The following is a 6,412-nucleotide window of genomic DNA, read 5'->3' on the forward strand; positions in this document are numbered from 1 at the left end:
TGATTCTTTCTAGCTACTCCATGTACCGAATCACCTCTCCTTTTCACTACACAATCCGTTTTAGTTATGATTTGGGTAAGAAAACCTAACCCTAATCTTGATTTAGAAATCCAGATAGCGTGATCGATGAACTAGCTAACATATTTCATTGTTTAGGTGCTCAACGTTCTGTTTTTGGGAACGTAGAATTTGAACCGCGTCCGAATCGAGTATTCTGACGAAAGGTACGGACTATAAATGTTTAGGTTATGGTTTTCAATTCTTTCAATGTCAACTAATGACTTATGTTTGACTTGATTGTTGTCATATTGTCTTAGACACGACATTTTCGATATATCATAAATGTGTGAACTATGTTGAATACAAGATGCATCCCATGTGTTTGTTGGAATGTTTAAATGAACATGCAATTGTGATTTGGGCTTGCCATGACTGTTAAGCTAGGATTCATGTTTGTCGAATGCATGATGATATACTTGTGTAAGGAATTGTCATTATATATGTCGTAACTAATCTAGTCTATGTATTTGGTGAAGTTTAACTTAGGTGTTTGATAAAATGTCTGAATGAGAAAATATTGATGAAGTGTATTTATTAAGTATATTAATATAGGGTTCTCAATCACTTTATGCATATATCTAGTTTCCTTCATGTAATTTTAATTTCATCTACGCGATTTATAATAAAAATGCAAGTGTATGGAACATGAGCAATGTGTTGGATGAAATGCTCAAATGAGGAACTTTCTTGGATTATTTGTCAAATGCTGAAATGATTATCACATGTGTTTACTTGTTACATCTGAGTAGGATTGGGGCTACATCGTAGTCTAGGCAATCGGTAACAGTCCCCATTCAACTGGTTGAATTAGTCTCGCCACCTCGGATATATTCGACAAATTCAGGTCACACGACGATTATCGACAGTGGTTAGGCCACAAGGGGTACTTATGCACTCCATGTCGATTAAGTCGGTGTGTGCCCGTACCAATCGAACTTATCTAATAAACCGATTGGCCCATTGTATGTTCACCATGTGTGGACACCACTGCTTAAATCTAAGGTACCCCTTATCAATGTAAATGCCCATTTTAACCATGGTACCACGATTTGCTAAGACTCATGAGCCAGGCATGGTGGTATGGGACACCGTGTTCGAGCTGTCGGCCTACACCGACGTGATCAGCCACCCCGTAGTGTCCGTGTGTATAAAATTATAAACTTGCCTATCGACTGCTTTCCAATGGGAGTGATGACCCCACAACTTGCCTATCGTATGTGCTTGACTGGGAGTGACAAACTTAGATGGATCCTTTGGATCGGGTCAATGATATAAAGAGAGGTACCCTAGCTTCTCAAATATGCTGTATGAATAAACTAAGTTAATTACTGGGCTAACATGACCATACATAGCACTGCATTAGTTAGGATGTGCTTTAAAGGCGTGAAAGTCGCACAGGAGGCAGTGTGGTCATATGCGTTATGGTGTCAGCATCGCTTGTTGAGGGATCTTTGATGTGAGGGCATGCATCATTACTTGTACTCCATTCCTGCATTAATAAGAGTAATTAGGAAGTGATTGTTATGCTACTTTATCATTACTGCATGATTGAATTGATAACATGTTACCTTTGCCTTATAGTACCACTGAGCTGATCACTCACTCCTACTCTGGGACGGTGTTTTAAAACACCAACCAGACACTAGTTTAAAACACCACCACCGGACACCGCACGGGGGTGCAGCGACACCACGCGGGTGGTGGCACATCGCCGACTGGCCGACCATATGGGGCCCTCCATTTAACCCCCCCCAACCTCTTGCCCCCTTTGCTCATTTCAACTTACTTCTAACCCTCCAACACCCCTAAACCTCTACAAATCCTCTTTTCCTCTTAAATTTCCTTTCCCATACACTCAAAGCTTTCATTTTCTTCCACATCTTACACCCATCCACCACCATTACCCTAAAACTACCTCTTACAACTCTCCATCTTCCTTGTTTCCCCCTCGTTTGAGCACAAAACCCACATTTTTATGTCTCATAACTCTCAAACTTTCCAATCCACTTCATTACCTAAGCTTTTCCACCTCCATGACACTCTTTAAACTAGTCACCGCCATTTTCTCCATCCCAATGCTCATTTCCCTTATGGGAAAGAAGAGAGCGGCCCCGGATGAGGTCAGGCCTAGCTGTCCAAGCCGCTCTAGGAAAAGGACGAATGTTGAGACTAGAGCAAGTGCCGAGCGAAGGTCGAAACGGGACCTCGATCCTCGGATCCCATTGGAAAGATTGCTATCGGCAGGTGCCGAACTTGATAAGTTTCATGATCGCAAAGTCGTATTTGAAGCTCATGTTGATGAGAAATTATTTAGGTTGTATCTAGTGATTGACCTTCTTTTGGAGACTGCGTGGGGTCCCATATTCGAAGGAAAGGCTCATGCAAGCGAAGGCACCGTGAGAGCCTTCTATGCCCACATACGAAACCCACTACTAGAGCCTCTTCAGTTTACTATACCTTTGGGGAGGTATGAAGCCATAGTCGATGTGGATGTAATAGCTCGTATTATGGGAATTGAACGTGGTGTGGTACATGCCAGTGAAACTCATCTCACTAGTAGACGAGAGAAAGATCGCGGCACACATTTCCTTTGTGGCCAACTAGCCCATTGGGGGCGAGACAATAACCTCACATCGACTCATATGATGGCAGATTTTCACCTGTTCCATCACATATGCACGTATAACGTGTATCCTAGGTGGAGTAACTGTACAGAATGCACTCGTTTTATGGTGGACTTCTTGTACAGAGTTGGACAAGAAGAAAAAGTATGCCTGCCTACTCTCGCTTTATCTCAGATAATTAGGACCACACGATCTACCCAGGGAGACGCATCCCTCCCATTCAGCCGAATTATCTGTAAGATTGCCCGTAACTTCAGTTTCAGACTTCATATGGATAATCTTGGGCCAATCCACTTCATCAGTAAGACTACACTCAACAGTATGGGAATTGGCCCTAAGCAATGCCAAGCTCAACTCAATGAGTACTGTGATGAAATAGAAGAAGAGAGTGAAGAGAAAGAAGGCAGTGAGGTTGTGGAAGTGGCAAGGAAGAATGCAATGAGGATGAAGAAGGAAATGAGGAGGAAGAGTAGGAAGAGGAAGAGGAGGTCTAAGATTCAGATGGGGGACCTCCTGTTACACATGAAGACCGCCATGATCGGGCCGCCTTAAAGGCCCGCATGGCCAAGATTGAAGAGAACCAGGCCAAGTTGAAGTAAAAGTTTGAAGAGAATCAGGATTATCTGAAATAGAAATTCAAGAGAATGTCTTGCACCTTGAAGTCCCTCCTGTGTTGTATGCAAGATAAGGGTACGCCTCCACCTTCGCTAGAGTCAGAGGATTAGTCATGTGTTGTCATTGTCTTCTTATTTTCTTTGTTTCTTGTCTTCTTTGTAATAGCCTTGGTTGACTTAGTTAGATGTTAGGGTAGTTAGTGTTAAAACTTTTGTTAAATTAGCTCACATGCATTCTCTGCCATAATTCATGTAATGCTACATCATATGTATTGTGAGAAATTTTAGTTAAATGAAATGCGTGAAGCTTCTTTTGATTTAAAATGTTAGAATGTTTGGAAAAAGTGGGTAATATTGTCCTAATCTTACACACATTGCACCCTATGTTGTATATAGGGAATGCCTCAAAAAACCACTCGAAATATGACACGTCTCCCACTTGGCAGATCGACTGACGGGGCACCTCGAGCGATAGCCATACGAACCCCAGTTTAGGCCCGAATATTGAGACAATGCTGGATTCATAGCCAACCACTGGCCCCACCAATGGGCCAACACAGTGCATCACTGGTTCTGGGACAGAACCATGCGTCTATATCGATGCCACATATGCTTCAGCTGGCCTCTCCCCCTAATAGGTTGGACCAGATAATGCTCCTAATGCAGCAACAACAACAAATTCTGGCTATTATTGCGGGGGCCATTGCCCAAAACATGAACGTGGTCCCGCCTATGCCACCTGTGCAGCCTGCTAGAGCTATGAACACTAGTGGGATATTTGAGCACTTTGAGCACTTTCGTCCTCCTACTTTCATAGGTACTCACCTACCCGAGGAGGCTGAGTATTAGTTAGATCGTATATCTAAGATGTTGAAGTCGTTGCACTGTACTGAGGCAAAGCAAGTGGAGCTTGTTACCTATATGTTTGAGAATGAGGCTAGTCTTTGGTGGGATAGCATCCTACGAACCATCCCCATGGGATATATGTGGACGTGGGACGCGTTCGAAACTCGTTTCCATGGAAAGTATTTTCCCCTCACTTATCGTAACGAAGAGGAGGGTGAATTTCTCCACCTTCGATAGAGAGAAATGACTATGGTGGAATACAAGAACCGCTTCATGGAGTTGGCATGATATGCCCCATTGATCCTAGTGAATGAGCCGATGATAATGCGGTGGTTTTTAGAGGGTCTACAACCTGATATTCGCGCAAAGATGTATTGCGCTAGCATTTCCAACTATGCTGAGCTAGTGAACATGTCCCTCCGAGTTGAACAGGATGGTGAGAGATTGTCTTGGACAGTATGCCAATGGGCCCGAGGCCCCTGCCTGAATTACAAAATCAGCCAGTTCTCGGCAAGATGCCACGTATGGGCTCGCCTCCCAAGCTCATGGCTCTGCCCGCCCAGCAGTGGCAAACTAGCCGTTGGTGTACATGTTGTAACAAAGGGGGACACACTGACCACCCCTTTTGTTTTACCAAGATGAAACCACCTCAGAAGATCAACCGCCAACCACCACGTGTTATCACCACTCCACCTCTACGATCTGCACCACTGGCACAGCTTTTCTACCGATCGCCGATACCTCAAAATAGGCCACCTCAACGACCTATGGCAGCGCAAACAAATGGTCCACAACAAGCTCGTGTACATGCACTTGCAGCTAAAGCATCTGAGTTAGCAACTGCAATGCCTTTAGCCTTTGAAGTCACTGCCCACATTCAAGGTACACTTGTATTTCTGTTGGTGGACACCGGGTCCACTATTTCGATGATATCGCACTCTACAGTTAAGTGTTTAGGGCTGAACACTACCCCTATGGTTGGGGTGAGAGTCATTGCGGCTTCTTGAACTTTAACAGATGCCACTAAGCTGTGTAAGGATTTATTGATAGACTTAGGGAGCAGGGTGGTGTGTATTGACCTGATTGTCACCACCCTATATCATTACGACGTCATCCTCAACATGGATTGGCTCATCAAAATGAAGGCAAAGATCGACTACAATACCAAACGATGGCATGACCTTCATTTTCCTGTTTAGGTCAGTTGGCCTTATCGCATCAGCTATTATACTTCCCTGCTAGAGAATTATGATAGTACGACCCTTGGGGACATGCCAGTCGTCCAAGATTTCATGGACGTGTTCAGAACGATACCTGGACGACCTCCTCAGTGTGAGATCGACTTTACCATCGACCTTGTGCCAGATGCGACGCTTATTTCCTTACCGACATACCACATGCTTCCATGTGAAATGGAGGAATTGAGGAAGCAGATAGATGATCTATTGGATTCAGGTTTTATACGGCCTAACGTATCTCCTTAGGGAGCTCCCTTGTTGTTCGTGAAGAAGGATGGATTGTTACGATTATGTATAGATTATCGCAGGTTGAACCACGTTATAGTGAAGAACAAGTATCCTCTACCCAGGATAAATGACCTGTTTGACCAATTGAAAGGAGCACAGTATTTCTCTAAAATTGACCTATAGTCCGAGTATCATCAGTTGCACGTTAGGAATGAAGACGTGTAAAAAACAGCATTCAGAACCAGCTTCGAGCACTATAATTCCCCGTGATGCCATTGGACTTACAAATGCGTCGGCTGTATTCATGGACCTCATGAACCAAGTATTTCGGTCGTATCTTTACCGACTCGTCATCGTGTTTATAGATGACATTTTGATATACTCTAAGAGTCAGAAGGATCACGAAGAACACCTGCAAGTAGTTCTTGATATCTCAGGTAGAATTAGTTATTTGCTCAGTACTGAAAATGCGACTTCTGGAAGGAAGAAGTCAAGTTTTTAGGACACGTGGTGTATAAGGAAGGAATTACTGTGGACCTTGCCAAGGTGACCACGGCACAAGACTGAGAGCAGCCCGGTTCAGTTACAGAAGTGACGAGTTTCTTCAGACTTGCCAACTACTATCGCTGATTCATTAAAGATTTTTCCAAGATAGCCTGACCGTTATCACAATTCACTCAAAAAGATCTTATGTTTTCTCAGAATGAGAAAGCAGAAGCAGCCTTTTGGGAGCTAAAGGACAAGCTGACGTCCACACATGTGCTCATATTGCTAGAGCAAGGAGTCAAGTACACTATTTACA

Source organism: Magnolia sinica, chromosome 8 (assembly GCF_029962835.1).
Source record: "Magnolia sinica isolate HGM2019 chromosome 8, MsV1, whole genome shotgun sequence".
NCBI lineage: Eukaryota > Viridiplantae > Streptophyta > Magnoliopsida > Magnoliales > Magnoliaceae > Magnolia > Magnolia sinica.